Source organism: Cervus canadensis, chromosome 14 (genome assembly GCF_019320065.1).
Source record: "Cervus canadensis isolate Bull #8, Minnesota chromosome 14, ASM1932006v1, whole genome shotgun sequence".
Lineage (NCBI taxonomy): Eukaryota > Metazoa > Chordata > Mammalia > Artiodactyla > Cervidae > Cervus > Cervus canadensis.
In genome coordinates this window covers 49,203,646-49,225,720 of record NC_057399.1, presented here as the reverse complement: position 1 = coordinate 49,225,720, position 22,075 = coordinate 49,203,646, and the positions used below count along the sequence as shown (strand labels likewise).

Below are 22,075 nucleotides of genomic sequence, written 5' to 3'. Positions count from 1 at the left end.
TGGCCGTCTTCTGAATTGATCAAATTAAGTTGAGCATGACTCAACTTTAATAGACCTCTTTCTACTGACTATGTGAGTCAACAGAGAGTGTTATGTTTAACAGAAAAAGTAGTCTACAGAACTTAACACATTTAGAATCCCTACAATTGTTTGGTTAGCTCCGTAAAGACTCATTTAGATGCAGGAAGGAAGATCCAAAGTTACAATAGAAGTCAAAGCCAGAATTTAGATCACCAGCCATAATTTTCTTCAAGTATGACTTTCCCAGAGACCTTTCCTTTAAATAAATTCACATTTTCTTTTTTTAAGTCAGATTATATATATACACACACACAATATATATATATATAGGTCAGGGGCTGCAGCCGAGAGGAGCAACCCCACGTCCAAGGAGCTGCGGCTGCGCGGGCGCCGGAGGGCCGAGAGGAGCTACTCCACGTTCAAGGTCAGGAGGGGCAGCCGTGAGGAGATACCCCACGTCCAAGGTAAGAGAAACCTAAGTAAGACGGTAGGTGTTGCGAGAGGGCATCAGAGAGCAGGCACACTGAAACCATAGTCACAGAAAACTAGCCAATCTGATCACAGGACCACAGCTGTGTCTAACTCAATGAAAATAAGCCCTGCCATGTGGGGCCACCCAAGACGGGTCATGGTGGAGAGGTCTGACAGAATGTGGTCCACTGGAGAAGGGAATGGCAAACCACTTCAGTATTCTTGCCTTGAGAACCCCATGAACAGTATGAGAAGGCAAAATGATATGATACTGAAAGAGCAGCTCCCCAGATTGGTAGGTGCCCAATATGCTACTAGAGATCAGTGGAGAAATAACTCCAGAAAGAATGAAGGTATGGAGCCAGAGCAAAAACATTACCCAGTTGTGGATGTGACTGGTGATAAAAGCAAGGTTCGATGCTGTAAAGAGTAATATTTCATAGGAACCTGGAATGTTAGGTCCATGAATCAAGGCAAATTGGAATTGGTCAAACAGGAGATGGCAAGAGTGAACGTTGACATACTAGGAATCAGCGAACTAAAATGGACTGGAATGGGTGAATTTAACTCAGATGACCAGTATATCTACTACTGTGGGCAGGAATCCCTTAGAAGAAATGGAGTAGCCATCATAGTCAACAAAAGAGTCTGAAATGCAGTACTTGGATGCAATCTCAAAAATGACAGAATGATCTCTTGGCTTCCAAGGCAAACCATTCAATATCACAGTAATCCAAGTCTATGCCCCAACCAGTAACACTGAAGAAGCTGAAGTTGAACGGTTCTATGAAGATCTATAAGACCTTTTAGAACTAATCCCAAAAAAAGATGTCCTTTTCATTATGGGGGACTGGAATGCAAAAGTAGGATGTCAAGAAACACCTGGAGTAACAGGCAAATTTGGCCTTGGAGTATGGAATGAAGCAGGGCAAAGGCTAATAGACTCTTGCCAAGAGAACGCACTGGTCATAGCAAACACCCTCTTCCAGCAACACAAGAGAAGACTCTACACATGGACATCACCAGATGGCCAACACCGAAATCAGATTGATTATATTCTTTGCAGCCAAAGATGGAGAAGCTCTACGCAGTCAGCAAAAAACAAGACCAGGAGCTGACTGTGGCTCACATCATGAACTCCTTATTGCCAAATTCAGACTTAAACTGAAGAAAGTAGAGAAAACCACTAGACCATTCAGGTATGACCTAAATCAAATCCCTTATGATTATACAGTGGAAGTGAGAAATAGGTTTGAGGGACTAGATATGATAGAGTGCCTGATGAACTTTGGACAGAGGTTCGTGACATTGTACAGGAGGCAGTGATCAAGACCATCCCCATGGAAAAGAAATGCAAAAAGGCAAAATGGTTGTCTGAGGAGGCCTTACAAATAGCTGTGAAAAGAAGAGACGTGAAAAGCAAAGGAGAAAATGAAAGATATACCCATCTGAATGCAGAGTTCCAAAGAATAGCCAGGAGAGATAAGAAAGCCTTCCTCAGCGATCAATGCAAAGAAATAGAGGAAAACAACAGAATGGGAAAGACTAGAGATCTCTTCACGAAAATGAGAGAAACCAAGGGAACATTTCATGCAAAGACGGGCTTGATAAAGGACAGAAATGGTATGGACCTAACAGAAGCAGAAGATATTAAGAAGAGGTGGCAAGAATACACAGAAGAACTATACAAAAAGATCTTCATGACCCAGATAATCACAATGGTGTGATCACTCACCTAGAGCCAGACATCCTGGAATGTGAAGTCAAGTGGGCCTTAGAAAGCATCACTATGAACAAAGCTAATGGAGGTGATGAAATTCCAGTTGAGCTATTTAAAATCCTGAAAGATGATGCTGTGAAAGTGCTGTACTCAATAGGCCAGACAATTTGGAAAACTCAGCAGTGGCCACAGGACTAGAGAAGGTCAATTTTCATTCCAATCCCAAAGAAAGGCAATGCCAAAGAATGTTCAAACTACCACACAATTGCACTCATCTCACACGCTAGCAAAGTAATGCTCAAAATTCTCCAAGCCAGACTTCAGCAGTATGTGAACCGTGAACTTCCAGATGTTCAAACTGGAATTAGAAAAGGCAAAGGAACCAGAGATCAAATTGCCAACATTCATTGGATCATCAAAAAAGCAAGAGTTCCAGAAAAACATCTACTTCTGCTTTATTGACTATGCCAAAGCCTTTGAGTGTGTGGATCACAATAAACTGTGGAAAATTCTTAAAGAGATGGGAATACCAGACCACCTGACCTGCCTCCTGAGAAATCTGTATGCAGGTCAGGAAGCAACAGTTAGAACTGGACATGGAACAACAGACTGGTTCCAAATTGGGAAAGGAATACGTCAAGGCTATATATTGTCACCCTGCTTATTTAACTTATATGCAGAGTATATCATGAGAAAAGCTGGGCTGGAAGAAGCACAAGCTGGAATCAAGATTGCCGGGAGGAATGTCAATAACCTCAGATATGCAGATGACACCACCCTTATGGCAGAAAATGAAGAGGAACTAAAAATCCTCTTGATGAAAGTGAAAGAGGAGAGTGAAAAAGTTGGCTTAAAGCTCAACATTCAGAAAACTAAGATCATGGCATCTGGTCTCATCACTTCATGGGAAATAGATGGGGAGACAGTGGAAACAGTGTCAGACTTTTAGGCTCCAAAATCACTACAGATGGTGATTGCAGATGGTGATTGAAGCCATGAAATTAAAAGACACTTACTCCTTGGAAGGAAAGTTATGTCCAACCTAGATAGCATATTAAAAATCAGAGACATTACTTTGCCCACAAAGGTCCATCTAGTCAAGGCTATGGTGTTTCCAGTGGTCATGTATGGATGTGAGAGTTGGACTGTGAAGAAAGCTGAGTGCCGAAAAATTGATGCTTTTGAACTGTGGTGTTGGAGAAGACTCTTGAGAGTCCCTTGGACTGCAAGGAGATCCAACCAGTCCATCCTAAAGGAGATCAGTCCTGGGTGTTCATTGGAAGGACTGATGCTGAAGCTGAAACTCCAACACTTTGGCTACCTCATGCGAAGAGTTGACTCACTGGAAAAGACCCTGATGCTGGGAGGGATTGGGGGCAGGAGGAGAAGGGGACGACAGAGGATGAGATGGCTGGATAGCATCACTGACTCGTTGGACATGAGTTTGAGTAAACTCCGGGAGTTGGTGATGGACAGGGAGGGTGGCATGCTGTAATTCATGGGATCACAAAGAGTCGGACATGACTGAGTGACTGAACTGAACTGAACTGATATATGTATATATGTATATACACATATATATATGTGTATCCATTCATAAACATATATCCATTCTCCTTCAAACTCCCCTACCATGACAAAAGTAATGTATTGCATAGGAAGTTCTATGGAAAATAAATGTAGAAATTTTAAGACCCTAGAACTCACTATCCTATGGTCATCATGCTAATATTTGAGACTGAATAGGACTTTGCAATGTATGTATTATAGATATTTGGATCATGCTACATGTATATTTCTATGTCCTTTTACAATTAATATTTCATCTGAAATATTTTTCTATATTATTAAACATTCTTTTACATTTAAAGATTGCAGTTTTATAGCACAAATATATCACAGGTTATCTTCTACTGCTGGACATTTATGTTGTTTCTAGACCGCACCATTATAAACCAAGGAATGGAAGTAGCAAGAGCATTAACACATTACTCTGAAAATTGATAAATAAGAGAAAGAATCAAGCATGTATCATACCTGTCCTGCATGAATTACTTTAGGGTAACCAAATTGTTGAAAAAGAGAGGTTTATCTCTGTAGAAAATTTCTAGTTAATTAATGCAAAAGAATTGGCAGAATTAGAAAAATATCATTTTGTATTCTAAAGAACATTTGGGTGCATATATCTTTAGAAAACAAAATAGTTACCAAAGGGGAGAGGCAAATTAGTGGTATGGAATTAAGATACAAACTACCATATATAAAATAGATAAACAACAAGGATATACTGTATACAGGGAATTATAGTCATTATCTTGTAATAACTCTTTTTAACCTTTTTATTTTGTAATAACTTTTAATGGAGTGTATTCTTTAAAATACTGAATCACTATGTTGCATACGTGAAACTAATATTGTAAAAAAACTATACTTTGATAAAAAAAATCTAATGAAATTATTAATGTAGGCAATGATCATTAATGAAAGTTATAACTAGCAACTATGTAAAAAATCAATACGGAAACTGATAAAAATAAAGGGAGTCCTCACCAGAACCTACAAATCATCAGTAAAAGTGGGGCAACCAGAAATTTTATGCATGCATGATACAGCAGGAAGTACAAAACACCACACATACAGTACTCTTGCCAAAAAATAAAAATAAAAATGAGCCTTTCTCTATCAGCCTCTCCCTAAGTACAACTTTACAGGAAATAAGTGGGCTAGAAAAAAAATGAATGAAACCATGAAGCAAACAACAGCTAAATCTAGAATGAGGGACATTCTACAGGACAGATAACCTATTTTATTTATCAAATAAATAAAGGGGAAAGAGGAAGGGGGCAACTGTTATACATTAGAAGAAACTTATGAGACATAATGTCAACATATGCATTGTGCAGACCTCTTTTGAATTCTAATGTGAAGAAAACAGGAGAATAACATTCTTGGGACAATGAAGAAATTTTAGCATAAAACCTGTTCAATTCTCTTAGACTTAATAACAACCTTTGAATAATTTTTATAGATTTTATCATATTCAGGTATTTACAAAGAAAATAAGATTTCTTGGATTTGCTTTAAAATACTCCTGGAGAAAAAAGAGAGGAAACCAGGGACAGAAATAGAGCAGAAATAGATGAAACAAGACTAGGAAAATATCACCAACTGTTGAAACTGGATAATGGGTACATAGAGATTTGTAATATTTTCTGTATCTTTATTTTGGTATAAAATTTTCCATAATAAAAAAAAATTCTAGAATATTTATATAAAAATCTTTTTGTGTGTATAACTTTGAAATTTTTACTGAAACCACAGAATATATTCCTAGGAAGAAAACTATGGGGTCAATGGCATGAGCTTCTTTGAGGTTCTCAGAAAAAAAATTTTAAGTGCTCTCCAGAAAGTCTGTACCAGTTTATTAACTGCACTAATATGTATGTGTCCATCTCACCAGACCATCATCAAACTGAAAATACATTTTAAAACATTCATCCTATTTTGATAGATAAGGGTATATTGTTTCAGTTAATGTCTTCTCAAGAAATGGGTTGAAATCTTTTAACTGTAATTAGTCATGTATTTCTTCTTCACCGAATTGTCTGGTTATATTCATTGTCCATTTTTTATTTAAGTCTTAGTGACTTTTGTTCTTTGATTGTAAGGTGTTTTTAAATAACAGCTCCTCTTAATCTGATGACAAATATTTCTCCTTTATTTGATTTTTATTTTATGTTTTGAATATTCAGAAATGAATTTTTATGTAATCAAATCTATAGACTTTGGTCTATGCTTTCTTTCATTATGTTCAAGCTTAAAAATTCTTGTCCTCCCTAAGATGAGGTAGATTCACTTTCTCATAAGTTTTTTTTAAATGACTACTTTTTAAAATTTTTATCTAGATTTCACCTTGGTAGGCATGAGTTATAGGCTTACTTTATTGTTTCCGAAATAATAAGCCAATCATTTTTTTTCTTCTTCATTTAAATTTTGTTTCTTTTAATATACCATCTGACACATAATAAGTCTCTCCATAGAGTACTCTCATATGTTCCTGGTTCTCTTGGTAACATGGCTCCCTCTTACTGTTGAATTTTGTGCCTATACCATATTATTATGACTTTGTACCTAGTGAATATACTTGTTAAACTAACTAGATAAGAAATGAGAGAAACAAGAAGAGGGTATATAATGTATACAGTAGATTTTTATCAGATAGAGTGTGTCATCTATATCATCCAGCATTTTGTTAGCATCTACACAAAGTCTGTGTGCTATAGAAAAGAGAGCAAAGACTCTGGAGTCAGTATACAAAGATTCACAGTCTGGTTTTATTTATTTACTGGCTGTGTGTTCTTGGATGAAGCACTTAACTTCTCTGATTCTGTCTCCTCCATTGCAAAATGAACATAAAAACATCTACACCATGTGAGACATCCTTATAAAACATAAAACACAGTGTATTTTTAAATTAAATGTTGACAATGCCCAGAGTACTTTAAAAAAAGTAACAATGATTTCATTGGGAAGATGCTGAAGATACTTGACATGTTTTTTTCAGTAATTTCTGCAGTAAAGATGTCCACTTTTAATACAAATGGGTATTATTCAGTCTGCCAGTTATGCTGAAGTGGGTTTAAAAAAAACACACAAAAGACTTTCTTTGGCTTTTTGAAATTCTACATCATTAATGGAATTAAACATTTTCAATTAATTTCAATCCGGTATGGTCAATTTGATTGACGTATGGGATAGATGAAAATCTAGCTTCATTACTTTGTGCCTCTTGGCAACTACCTACAGACTTGGCTTCACCTGTATATTAAAGCATTCTAAGTAGAAGAGGAAAAAATCCCCACCACAGCTGTAAACAAATGGGTCAGATACTGCGCTTAAAATGATCTTTAAAGATACTTTCAACAAGCGAGCTCTGTATAAACTCTCCTTGGTATCGGAAGCTGTGGTCTGTGCCTTTAAAAAGATGGAGAGACCCACAACCCTTGCCTCAGTTCAGGAAGGAGGGGTGAAACGCAGCTGGGACTTGGGGAAGCGGCCAGGTTGCCAGCAGTACTTCGGAGTGCTTGCCCTCCCTCCTCCTGCGTTAACAACTTTGTGGCTACCTACCGCTGACAGCCCTGCTCTCATAATCATCAATCCCCAGTTTTACCCACGCTGGCTGTCTTCTCTTTCACCCAGCCGGGCGCTGATTCCTAGCTGGCTTCCCAAACTTCTGTCCTCACTTGATGTGCCTGGCTTCCTCCCTGTTGTCAACAAGTTCTAGCATGTAGAACGCGAGTAGGAGCAAGCTTTCAATAAATATACTTGGTGAGTAGAACTGAACTTCAAATGAATAGCATAAAAAGTGCTACTAGAAAGGTGGAAAATGCTAGTCTTTTTTTTTTTTTTTTGACCCAATTATTTTTATTAGTTGGAGGCTAATTACTTTACAATATTGTAGTGGGTTTTGCCATACATTGACATGAATCAGCCATGGATTTACATGTGTTCCCCATCCTGAACACCCCTCCTACCTCCCTCCCCACCCCATCCCTCTGGGTCATCCCAGTGCACCAGCCCCGAGCACTTGTCTCATGCATCCAACCTGGACTGGTGATCTGTTTCACATCTGATAATATACATGTTTCAATGCTATTCTCTCAGATCATCCCACCCTTGCCTTCTCCCATAGAGTCCAAAAGTCTGTTCTATACATCTGTGTCTCTTTTTCTGTCTTGCATATAGGGTTATCGTTACCATCTTTTTAAATTCCATATATATGTGCTAGTATACTGTATTGGTGTTTTTCTTTCTGGCTTACTTCACTCTGTATAATGGGCTCCAGTTTCATCCATCTCATTAGAACTGATTCAAATGAATTCTTTTTAACGGCTGAGTAATATTCCATGGTGTATATGTACCATAGCTTCCTTATCCATTCATCTGCTGATGGGCATCTAGGTTGCTTCCATGTCCTGGCTATTATAAACAGTTCTGCGATGAACATTGGGGTGCACGTGTCTCTTTCAATTCTGGTTTCCTCGGTGTGTATGCCCAGGAGTGGGATTGCTGGGTCATATGGCAGTTCTATTTCCAGTCTTTTAAGGAATCTCCACACTGTTCTCCATAGTGGCTGTACTAGTTTGCATTCCCACCAACAGTGTAAGAGGGTTCCCTTTTCTCCACACCCTCTCCAGCAGAAAATGCCAGTCTTAAAGTGAATAATACAGCCTCATACAGCTACCGCCAGTAAAATTTATGAGCATTGAATTCTAGTGGAACATAGATTTCTTGACTACTCATATTTACATATCTTTCAAATCAGAGAGAAGAGGTTTAAGGGAAAAGCATATCTACTTTACTATAGCAGTACAATTAAATTCTCAGCCCAGCTTGGCTTTTTTCACTTTTAGTAATGAGATCTCTCGAGGTATTTATTAATTTCAATATGAGCACAATTAAAAGGAGAGAAGATTGGTGTAAAGTTTATTATATCTTTAGGTGTGAACTATCATGGAAATCTATATATCATCCCATACTTAAATTTAATTCATTCAATGTATACCTTGTTGATCTAACTATAGTAAATTTATACTTATATCCATAATATTTAGTTGAATATAAACAAAATAGCCGTGTATAGTCTACTCTACAATCACCAAGCATAGACCAGAGCCCCAAATTGACTATAACTGAAGTAAATAAATCTTTTATTCTTATGCTTTAAGTCTTGAAATTAGAAGTCCTTTATATTTTCATCTAATTTCTCAAACTTCTATTAAATGCCTACCATGTGATAAGCATAGCTATGCCTTTACCCATACATTTCCTCATTTAAATCAGATAATAACCCTGGGAAATTGGTATTATCATGATTTAAAAGTTTTTATTTATTTACTTTTGGTTGTGCTGGGTCTTCATCGCTGTGCCAGCTTTTCTCTAGTTGTGGCAAGCAGGGGCAACTCTCTAGCTGTGGTGTGCAGACTTATTGTAGCGGCTTCTCTTGTTGCAGAACACGGGCTCTAGGGCACGCCTGCTTCTCTCTAGTTGAGGCACATGGGCTCAGTAGTTGTAGCCCCCAGGTTCTAGAGCACAGTCTCAATAGGTGTGGTACACAGCCTTAGTTTCTCTGAGGCATGTGGGATCTTCTCAGAACAGGGATTGAACCCGTGTCTCCTGCATTGGCGGGTGGATTCTTCACCACTGAACCAGCAGGGAATCCCTGTATTATCACTTTAAATTCACCAAAGGACACAAAGCTGAGAGAGCTCAGGCAGTTATAAGGAATAGAACTGGAGTTTTAACTTAGGTCTTCTGATTCTCAGACTTTTTCATAGTTTATTGTTCCTTTCCTAAACTTCTTACTAAGCTCAATTGGTAACTGTGGTTGAAAGGTATCATCACCACTAAAAAATAACAACAAACATTCAAAGAGAAAGTGTCATTATAGAATACACTTTAAAATATAAGATATTTTGTCACCTCATATTTAAAAATAGATCATGGATTTTCAAATAGATTCCAAGTCCAAACACTCTCATCATGTGAAACCAGAGTAAAGAAAAAGCCCAGCAAAGGCAAAGCTCTAAACAGACACAACAAAATCTGACTGTGCCTTCATTCACTGTCTCTGTTTCTCTGGATAAGTCACTTCACATCTCAGAACCTCAATTTCCTCATCTATCAAATGGAAAAAGTTATTTCTCCTGCAGAGTCTTGACTCAAGGATTAAATTAAATAGCATATAAATGACCCTGGTATATGCCCAGAAAACTGTAGTTAATATGGTTAACATTACATTTTCTAGGAGCAAGTTAGCTGATTTACAGAATAAAGATAGATCAAATTAAAAACACGTTCATATGCATAATATGTGTATGTGTGTCTGTGTAAATTAGAAGGCACATGATATTTGTAGCATATGATAATTGCTGCCCCTGGCACCAGTTGACACTGACCTCCAACTCCAGCCTCACCAGTTGCAGCTTTATCTGTTCAGCCTCCATGCTATTTCCCCCACCCACCCCACTGCATTCTCTCTTCCAATCCTGGTTAAGATTACTTCTCTGTTTCATAATAGCAGCTACCTAACCTGCCCAGTTATACAGGTCAGCCATGGAAGTGATTAAGGTCCAAGTCCCCTCTGTACCAAACAATAGTTAATTTGCACCTGTAAGATACAGAGCTAGTATGATTACATTCACTGATTATTTGGGATTGTTTGTTACCTTCCAACACCTTACCCCATTCCAAGCCTCCATACCCAAACACACTTTCGTCTCAGTTAATTCATATTTGACTCATATATTTCTATACCAGCCCTTCCAAGTGGCTTTTTGACTTAGGTCTCTAGACCCTAATAGCAGGGAAAGAATTTCTTCTTAAAGGTGTATCCTATTTTGATAACTCTGAAAATTTCCTTTCTCTTACTAAGCCAAACTCTCCTTTTGGATAAGATTAATCTGAGCTTTTCTTCCCTTTAATGATCCTTTAAAAAAAAACAAAAACTTCTCACCTAATCCTTTTTCCATGAAGTCAGCCCTTCAGATAAGATTCTGTATAAATCAGATTGTACCACAAAGGCATCATGCTAAATGAAAAATTTCAGTCTCAAAAGGTCACATACAGTATGATCCCATTTATATGACATTTTGAGAAAGGGCAAAACCACAGGGACATAAGACACATCCGTTGTAGCCAGGGGTTAGGATCTGGAGGAGAGAGGGGAGTGTCACTAGCATCTGACTAGAAGGAGGCAGCATAAGTGAATTCTTTGGGTATTGAAATTATTCTGCTCCTTGTTGTGTTGGTGATTATAATATGCATGTATTAAAAGTCATAGGACTGTGCACCAGAAAAAGGTGAATATGACTAAATGTAAATTTTGAAGAATTACATGTATTGATCTCATGTGTCAAATGCTTATCATGATTTTTTCATTTTAATCTTCATAATAATCCTGCACAATAGGTCATTTTATTACCATCCCTGTTTTAATAATACAAATAAAACAGCAGCACAGAGAGGTTAATTAACTTGCCAAGGCCACAGAATTTGATAGAGGCAGAGCTTTGATTTTAACCCCAGCAGTCTGACTCTAGAACTGAATATTTTTACCGCTGTCCTACGCTGGCTCTGCAAAGAGAGAAAGTGGCTTCGTTTTTCCTCTATCAATGAAAAACACATGACCTCCTTGGCAAGGAAAATATCAGCTAAAACTATTGAGTGAGCCAAAAAGTTTGTTCGGGTTTTTCTGTATGATGCAATGTAAAGCAAACTTTTTGGCTAGCCGTATGTAAACGGATCAGCTTGCGAATGGAGCAGAGCTTGTGCCACCAAGACCAGCGTGTTTCTAGGCCACAAAATGTCTTAATTGTTGTTTTAATAACTTGCATTTAAACTTTGCAATTTCCAATTATCTTTGAAATAAAATGCCTTTTTGTTAACATACTAAAAACTTCCAAAATCAACTCTCTAATGCCTGTGGACACTGGTTTGAAAATCTTTAAGAGTCCCTTAAAAAATTCTGATTCTGATGTAAAGAAAATAGAATATATCAATAGGAAGCTCAAATAAATTGTTTAAAAATTTAAAAATCTTACTCCACTCCTTCTCCCTCCCTACTTCCCCAAAACTAAATCCTTCCGGATATTTTTTGGAACTAAAACCTCTTAGTAATGAGACAAACGGATAAATACACCCACGCCTGGTGCCTGGTGGTCATTCTTACACATTCATTTAGGTCTTTCAGTGCCTGCAGTCTACAACTTCATTCTATGCACTTTGCAGAAATAAAACTATCCACTGAAGAAGAGAAGTATGGCAAGCCTCATAATTCAGAAGCAGCAGCAGCTGGAAAGAGAAAACAAAGGGAAAAAATTATGATGGCTTTTAAAAACTAAGAGTCACAGAGAATGCCTAAATTTGGCGAGCACAATCTTGAGATAATAAATGTTGCTCAGTTATTGGTTAAAGAAAATCTGCTTCTGGATTTTTAATGTTTGGGACTTGTTCGTGGTGGATTTAGTCACTTTAGAACTATGCCCAAGACAGATTATATGCACAGCCATGTACGTGTAGTCTATCTCCACATGAAAATGGTCTGAGTTCTATGTGACTTTTCTGCCTTAGATCCACCTTCTCTGAAGTATTCAAGAGTTTGATGGATATATTCTCAGCCCACTACCATCATTTCCCAAACATCTTTAGCCCAAACCCCTTAATATACAGAGGCAGTTCTTCTAATAAATTCTACTATACCTTATGTAACCTACAATTAAAGTTCATCCAGAGTAACATCAAAAAAGGAACCAAAGAGAGATCAGGGCAACATAGGACACATTATTTGAATTCTCTGGTCATCTTCCATAAAATTGCTTTAGCTATATTTATCTTTCAGGGTAAGCATTAGAATCAAATAAAATGATACTGACCTAACAAAGTTCTTGCCATATAACTAGGCTCCCTATAAGTAGTGGTTATAATTATGATCAAGGAAAGAAATCCCGCAGATGGAACATTGTTCATCTATGGCCATTTGCAACTTTATTTCACAATATTTCCTTAGGCAAATTTCTCTACTCCTTGCCTCAATATCAGGTTTGATCTTGTTGTAAACTCATGGGGTTTGCAGTGTTAATTATCAGTTACCAGCACACCTCCTATGAAATACAATGGTTTTTGGTTTATGAAATTAGGCTTGCTAGAGAAATGTTGAAGAGATGTGAAATGACTTTGCAACTTGATGCAGCTACCCGGGAGATTGCACAATCTTAATTCACAGGCGCAAGCACACACACCCACACACCCAGGAAGTGCGGGGGGTCTTGTGGAAATCAGTAGCTTATCTATTATGTGCACTCCGGAGCTGTAAACAACACCATGTGAGGACTCAGCTAGAATGCTTCCTCTGAGTCAGTATTAAACAAACTTCCGAAATGTTAGAGAAGGAAATAAAGCCAGTGTACCCTGAAGACACCCAGGACAGAGAGCTGGGGATGTAGAAATTGTGTTCAACACTGTTAGAAACTGACATAATAAAGTAAGTTCTGTAATAAAAGCAAATGCTGCTTAATAATCAATAGCTAGTATGAATTAGGACAGGTTGTAATCTCCATCAGAATTTACATGACTTATATGTGGACTGGCAAAAAAAATTTTTAAACCTTTGATTTTATTCCATGAGAATGATAGAATGATTTTCTATTTGGTGATAATAACATTATGTAATGGTCTCAGTATAATTTGGTTCAGAATAAATCAGAGGGAAAGAGCTCATCAATGGTGAAAAAATAAAACCCCAGGAAAGCAAAGATTTTTCACAGACAGCATACAATGGAAAAGACACAGGCTTTGAAATCAGAAGTGTTCCAACTCTACATTTGCAAGTTTTGTGATCTTGGGCAAGTGACATCTCCCTATTGAGATTCCATCTTCTTATCTATAAGATCGTGACATTCATGAAGTTCTTATTACAATCAAATTAGATATTAACTGAGTAAGCCGTCTGACAAATATGAAGAGCTCTATGAATATGAGAAAATGGTTCACTGCTTTAAACTCTAAGTGTCCTCAGGTCAACAAAACAGAGTTGGAAAGAAATCAAGTTTAGAATACCCTGGAATTGTTTTTGCTTGAGGTATATAATGAGTTCTACAACTTACATTCCTTTTGACCTGCGGAACATTTTGGTTTTTAGGAAAGAAAAGAGGAATGTCACCTGTAACTAGAAATCTGCAGTTATAGCTGAATATAGAGAACATAAGTAAGAATATAGCTCTTACTTACATATAATTATATTTGAATCTTAGAAGGCTGAATATAGAAATCACAAAATAAGAGGAAATAGTTAAAGCACTTTAATCCTTACCAATGTCCACAAAGTAGGATGTTTCATTAAGTGCTGTCTGGGTGCTCAGACAGTAAAGGACATTACATTTCCGGCAACCCAAGGCTTGACCTCACACTTGGACTTCTGAAGGTAAACTTCCGGAGAGGAAATTAAATACAGAGAACCTCTTCCAGTTTGGAATACTAGTTCTGCCAAAATCACTAACAGAAACATGTAGACTAAGTTATATTTTTAAATTTTACACTAAAAATATTTAAGCCAACAGAAAGGCTGATGTTTTTTCAAAAAATTATTTAAAATAGGGAGTGAACTCAAAATCAAAATATCCAAAATGTTTTTTTTCTCCTTAACTATTCCCTATAAAAATAGGCTCTAAAGTAAGATAAGTTCTTCCTTCTCTCCCTCCAATATTTTTTCTTAAGCCCTAAACTCCAGGCCTTAAAAACTGAAATATCCAACTGACAGGAAAAGAAAGAACTATAGCTATTGTAATTTACATATATGATATATATAAATCAAATTAAACATGAAATTTATTCACCCTATTTTTATTTTCCAAGCTACCCAGGATAATTCAAGCTCACGTTCTTCTCTAAGGTGTGTGTACCTTCTGGGTTCAGTGGATACTCTGAGAGGTCAAACAGAGTCCATCCTTCAGGCAGATGAGATGCTGTTCTATTTTTAAAAAACCTCTAGAGAAGGAAATTCCACAAGCTTCCCCAGTTACACATTCCAGTGTCTATCAAATCTCACTGTCTGAAAATTTTTCCTTTTCTCTTATCTAAATCCCTCACACTGTAACCTAAGCCTATGCCTCTAACTTGGTCCCTTAATGAGATGGTCATCATCCTTCATAGATCAACCAACCTTCATAGACCAACCAACAAGGCTCTTTTCAGATTCTGTAAGCCAGAAACCACTTGATTTATAACTGTCTTTATTATAGCTTTTTAGTTATTGTCATACTCTTCTATCATTTTTTTCCAAGTTTTCTTCCTCCAACCTTATATTTATTTCACTATCCTTTGAAAATAATGTTTTTAGAAAGCAAAAGAAATAAAAAATTATTCATTAACCTTACTGCACTAGAACAGCCTATTTTAACTTTTTGTTCTTGCTCCTAATTACATATACATACATCATTGTAACCATAATGTATAATTGTATTATGTTTATTCCAAGTTTTAAAATTACTCCCGTAGTGTCACTACCCAGAACATGCCTAGAATGAGCTAGCTTATCATTAGAACTTTGATGATGTTGGTATAAAGTTCATGATTTGAGGAATTTCCTTTGTCTAATAGAATTAAATGATTGATTACTAAGTCCTGAAGCACTCTGCTAGGTTCTAAAGAGTCAAAACTTTTAACATTCAGTCCTTACCCACAAGCAGATCATTACAAGACACACAACCTATTAGAATGAAAAAGATCTTGTGTAGATGATTCCTGCATCTACCTATACTGCATATATTGGGTTGGAAATCCAACATCTTATGGAAAAACCCAAACAAATTTTGGGGTCAACCCAATACCTATATAAATTTATAGGGTCAATTGAGAGAGCTAGACTTCAGGGGAGGGTTGACCCTGAAGAAGCCAGAATAGGGGAATCACCCAGCAGGTGATCTGGAGGAGCAGGAGCTGTGGGTAAATTGCTACAGCTTCTACCAGCTACCATCTACCACTATCTAGGCCAGAGCACCTAGGAGAGAGTACTTGGTACTATCCAGTGTTTCTGTGATTTCATCAAGAGACTCTTTAATTCTTCACTTTCTGGCATAAGTGTGGTGTGATCTGCATAGCTGAGGTTATTGATCTCTCTCCCAGAAATCTTAATTCCAGCTTGTGCTTCATCCATTCCAGTATTTCTCATGATGTACTCTGCATATAAGTTAAATAAACAAGGTGACAATATACAGCCTTGACGTACTCCTTTCCCGATTTGGAACCAGTCTGTTGTTCCATGTCCAGTTCTAACTGTTGCTTTTAGCGGAGAGTGAAAAAGTTGGCTTAAAACTCAACATTCAGAAAACTACAGTCATGGCATCTGGTCCCATCACTTCATGGCTAATAGATGGGGAAACAGTGAAAACAGTGACAGACTTTATTTTGGGGGGCTCCAAAATCACTGCAGATGGTGACTGCGGCCATGAAATTAAAAGACACTTGCTCCTTGGAAGAAAAGTTATATCCAATCTAGACGGCATATTAAAAAGCAGAGACATTACTTTGCCAACAAAGGTTCATCTAGTCAAAGCTGTGGTTTTTCCAGTAGTCATGTATGGATGTGAGAGTTGGACTAGAAAGAAAGCTGAGTGCCAAAGAATTAATGCTTTTGAACTGTGGTGTTGGAGAAGACTCTTGAGAGTCCCTTGGACTGCAAGGAGATCCAACCAGTCCGTCCTAAAGGAGATCAGTCCTGGGTGTTCATTGGAAGGACTGATGCTGAAGCTGAAACTCCAATACTTTGGCTACCTGATGCAAAGAACTGACTCATTTGAATAGACCCTGATGCTGGGAAAGATTGAAGGTGGGAGGAGAAGGGGACAACAGAGGATGAGATAGTTGGATGGCATCACTGACTCAATGGACATGAGTTTGTGTAAATTCCAGGAGTTGGTGATGGACAGGGAGGCCTGGCATGCTGCAGTCCAAGGGGTCACAAAGAGTCAGACACAGTTGAGCAACTGAACTGAACTGAACTGATCCAATGTTTAGTTGGGCCTTTGTAGAAGGAATGTCGGTGAAAGGCTGAACTCAGTGGTAGCTGCTTCCCAAATCTTTTGTGAATTATAAGAGCTTTGGTTACCAGAATGAAATGACAAGTTTGTACAACTGACGAAAAAGATAGTTAATAAGGATCAGGTGACTCTGGGGTAAGTCTGACTTGAAGATTCACTTACTAATTGATGAAACAATCTAATATTATTAAGAGAGCAAAAACATGAAAGGAAAAACTGGTTGCAGTACCATAGTATTCTTGAACAATTACTCTTCAGATCTGATCCTCAGTTTCTTCACCTGTAAATGTTGTTTATAGTATATTCCATGATTTAGATTCCAGGAAATAGCAAATATTAAAAATAATGCATTGTATTTCCCAAAACCAAACATACAGCTACTTCTTTAAAGTAAAAAATAATTGATGTCCATTTTCACTATTTCTTAGATCAAAAAAGGAAACACACAGGTTATGCTATCCTGTCAAGATGTTCAGGTCTTCAAGAAGGGTAGAAAATAGATGATAGAGCCATATTGGGATTTAAGGACTTTTTTTTTAGCCCAAGTTTTCCCAAAGGTAGTGCCTCAGGTAAAAACTTGTATGTAGAGAGCAGGAGTGAGGAACAGTGCAAAAAGCAAACACAGATGCATTATTCAAATCACTATTGCAAGCAACTGGTACGCAAACCTGCATGGAATCGTCTAAAGAGGATGTAGAATATCTTTTGGAACTGTGTACCTGAGGATTGATGTCTTTTGTCTATAGCTCATTTTCCTCATTAATTGAGATCTACTTTGGGTTAAATAAATTTCTATATACTTCCAGACTCAGCATGCCTGATCGAACAGAAGGCTTCCCAGAGGCAACTGTAGCACTGGAAAAACCTGAAGGCAAAAGTACAAAACATCCAGTACTTGAAAGAAGATGTCAGCATGAGGTAAGCCAAACTAATGTGTGTTGACATCAGAGATAAGACTAAGACTAAGTGAGTTAGGAATTCAGAAGCAATCTGTATCCTCTGTACCGCTCAGATACAGCTATGCCCTGTAAAAAGTCCCATCTGCCTCTCAGTCTTCAAGGTGATGGCCAGCCATAATCTTCACAAGTGACTTTATAGATAAAGATTAATGGAACAAGCTGTAGTCTTCACTGCTGAAACTGACCTTGAAGTTATCAGACCTATTTGTCTAGGTTTCTATCCCCATGGAATGATACCTACCTTCATCCCCAAGCAGGTTGAGCCCTTGGCTATCTTCAGCCCTTGGCTAATTTCAGGCCATGGTTGCTGAAATTTCCATTCACCATTATCACTGGTCATGTGAGCACCAGAAAATGCTAATGATTGACCTACACCTTGCTGATGCTTTAGCTATATCAAATTGCCCAAAGCTTCAGTTTCTGACATCTTCTCATCCTAATTTACCTCCAGTGAGAATCTAATAATATATGTCTCAGCTTTGATTCTACCAAAAATCAAAGCCTCTGTCCAGGAGATAATCCCACAGCACAAATAGGGAACCAGAGAGAATGAGGGAAGGAGGAAAAGTCTCAATAAAGGTGTACTTTTGATATCACAGCTTTGAGACCCTCTGGCTTAATTCTGGCCTCTAAGAAACACCAGCTCAAAATGTCTCAGAGCTGATTTCATCCCTCAGAAATTGAGGATTTCCCTCAGAGTTAACTTTCATAAATTTGGGGGCTCCATGAGTGAGCTCAAACAAGTAGAATCCCATTCCCAGCTATGGCACTGGAGAAGTCCTAGAGCAAAAAGTAAAAAACACATTGTGTCCATTTGAGATGAGATTCTGTTGAGATGAGTCAAAGCCAGAATGCCAATTTCATCCAGGCTGGAATCAGAGGTGAGGCTGAGAAGATGTGAACTAGGGTCCAAAGGCTATGGTACAGCCTTAAAAGCTTCTCAGGTAATTTGGACTGAATTTGGTAAAACATAGCAAATATCAAAGACTTTTAAGTAGAACAGACATAATTATGTTTGTATTGCAGGAAAATTACACTGGAAATACTGAGGAGGATGAAGTAGGAAGAGAATGGGATGATGAAGGACAGGAGACAATTTTGGGGTCCTAACCTATAGCTAATTTTGCAGTGTTAGTGGGGATGGGAGAAGGCTAGAATTAATGAGTGATTTGAAATAATAAATTAAAGTTGAGAAAAACTTCACACTGATAATTTGATCAAAGATATTATAACGAAGTATCAGCTTTTAGCTGTTACAAGTCATTTAATGGTAATAGTTCATTGATGGAATCAATGTGGTTTCAAATTTAGGCTAGTGAATGGTTCATGAGGCCAGTCATGGTATATAGATAGAGAAAAAATAAACTCATGTGTTCACTGTGGTTATATCCAAGGAGGTGCGTAGAGGAGGAATTGGTATGATTTTGCACTTTCATTTTCTAAATTATTATCTTTGTGTCATTTTTATATTTCAATATGAGATGATAGGAAATTTGAGGGGATGATTTTGAAATGTGCTATCTCAGAATCACATATATTCACATTTTCTTATTAACATTTTAAAATTTTTATTGAAATATAGTTAATTTATAATTTTATATTACCCTTATTAACATTTTTAATGTGAGGATTACTTCAGGAAAGCCAGACACTTCACTGATAATCAAACTGTTTGTTCATTGGAATTTTGTGGAGCATTTCATAATATGACTTAGCGTGAGATGTCTGTGATATTTGTTTTGATATTTGCATTACCTGATTTCTGAGACTAAATCCCACATGTATCTTTACATTATAACATGTAATATAAGCAATAGCCTTGGCAGAAAGTTAATGGTAGAGAGATTGCACTCATTTTGCTGATGACAACAAATTTAAAGGACGAGAAATATTTTATTATGAAGCCTACAACTTCCAACCAACCTTACTTCTTGACTCATGTTGGTAGGATTCACTCTACATAAACATTTTTCATACCATTTGTTATCTGCAATCTAATATCCAGCTGCAATTCATGGGGTCACAAAGAGTTGGACACGGCTGAGCAACTGAACTGAACTGAACTGAACTGAAGGCTTTATTATAAATATGTCCACATACATACTTCATGACCTCAAGAAATTTGAAAATCTCTCACAGATACCACCTGTTCTCTTTACCATCATGTCAATTTCAAGACTAACAAGCAGGAACAGGAAGTAAGTCTTATTAGAAAATGCAGTAGAATAATTAAAAGTTAGTGGACAGACCAAATAACTGGAATGAGTGGAATCTTTAAGACTTGACATGAAGGATATTGCACATATACACTCTATGCTACTTGATAAAGTTGTTTTCCACAAGGATCTTGGGTTAACAGTTCTGATACATGTATGGTGTAATTGGCAGATCATGGGAGCAAGGTTTCCCATTGTTGGAGTGGGAGCATATAGATTAACAAGAGGAAACTAAAACATACAAAGGGTAATGGATTAGAGTTAGAAATGTATGTATAAACTTACATTTAGGTTACTTTTGATACCAGTGGGTTACATATAGAAATATTTATATATGTGTGTGTTATACAGCTTAGTAGATACACATGCATTACCTTGCCCTGTCAGCTGAGGGGTCCTAGAAGCAACTGCACCTAGTAGCAATAACCATGTCTAATGATCAGATCTTGCTTTCTAATAAAAGGAAACTAATTATAAGGAAATTGGAGCTCCTTGGAGAAATGGCTGATTCTATTGCTAAGGCAGCAAATATGCAAGATAGACTTGGAGCTTCTTGTTGTGCCAGAAATTAAGAAAGTTCTCTAAAACACAGAACAAACAAGCAAAAAGCCCTATGTTGACAGAGGTATGTCAAAGAAATACAGGAGCCAACTGAAAGAACTCCCAATAGCCAAATCTGAAACAATTTGAGCTACAAAATAAATAGAAGTGTTAGATTATAACTCAAAGTGTAATAAATATTCATGAGTACATACTGTTATAAAGAAATGATTGAATAAATAAATAAATGCCGAAGTAGAAAAAAATATTCCACGCAGGAAAATTCCAAATAATTTATGTAAGTACTCCATCCTCAAGGAAAAGGAAAATAACTCCATATTCCTTTTTATTTATTTTTTAATGTTTTGAGTTTTTAAATTTCATCTTTTTTGAGGTATAATTGACATCTTAAACTAAGATATTTAAAGTGTACATTATGGTGATTTTATATATATATGTATATATATATATATATACACATATACACACATATGTATGTATATATATACATAGAGAGAGAGAAAGGATTCACCCCCCCCCCGTAGTTAATTAATATATCCAATACCTCAGATATTTATCATTTTCTGATTTTGGTGAGAACATTTAAGTTCTACTCTGTTATCAAATTTTAGTTATACAATTTAATACTAACAACCATAGTCACAATGTTTTACATTAGTCTCAAATTTTACTCATCTTAAAACTGAAAGTTTATACGCTTTTATCCATCTCTATGTCCCCATCCTCCAACCCCTGACAACTGTTTTTTTACTTTTCTGTTTCTGTGAGTTTAACTTTTTCCACCCATTCCTTCAATGTGAACTGCACATAGAAACGTCTTTCTAAAGATACAGTATGCAAAGGAGGAAAAAAGAGTAGCTTGACAATGAAAGAACATGACAAGCACAACCCCAGCAGGTAGTCAGGGTCGATATCAACAATGATATGTCATTTGATAGTATGTACCCTTGACACGATGTGATGAAAATGCTCATTTACTTCCATGATCTTCCTCCCAAATTCCATAAACTCAGCCCAGCTCTGAAAAAAAAAAAAAACAGGCCAATTCTAATAGAGGGGCATCTGATAAAATATCCAATCAACGTTCCTTTAAAAAAACTGTCAAAGTTATAAAATCAAGGAAAGTCTGAGAACCTATTACAGCCAAGAAAAGCCAAAGAGACTTGATAACTAAATGTAATGCATCATTCTGGATGAGATCCTGAAACAAAAACAATATCAGATAAAAACTAGAGAAAGCAAATAAAATATAGACTTTTTTTTTTTTAATTAGTTGGAGGCTAATTACTTCACAACATTTCAGTGGGTTTTGTCATACATTGATATGAATCAGCCATAGACTTTAATGATATAGACTTTAATGATAATGTACTGATATTGGTTCATTAATTGTAATAAACATACAATTCTAATGTAAGATATTAATAATCGAGAAACTGAATGTGGGGTTTACGGGAACTCTTTGTACTATCATTGCAATTTTTCTGCAAGCCCAAAATTTTTCCTAAAAAATCTATTTATGAAAATAGATCT

General features: G+C 36.8%; 1 long non-coding RNA gene across 1 annotated transcript in view; it reads right to left on the bottom strand.

Annotated features, from left to right (window-relative positions):
- Positions 1-22,075, bottom strand: part of LOC122452873 — an 89,452-nt gene that overhangs the window by 24,836 nt on the left and 42,541 nt on the right. The window contains exon 2 of the long non-coding RNA XR_006272875.1: positions 21,488-21,562. This is a non-coding gene — a long non-coding RNA (uncharacterized LOC122452873). The remainder of the gene's footprint in view (positions 1-21,487; positions 21,563-22,075) is intronic.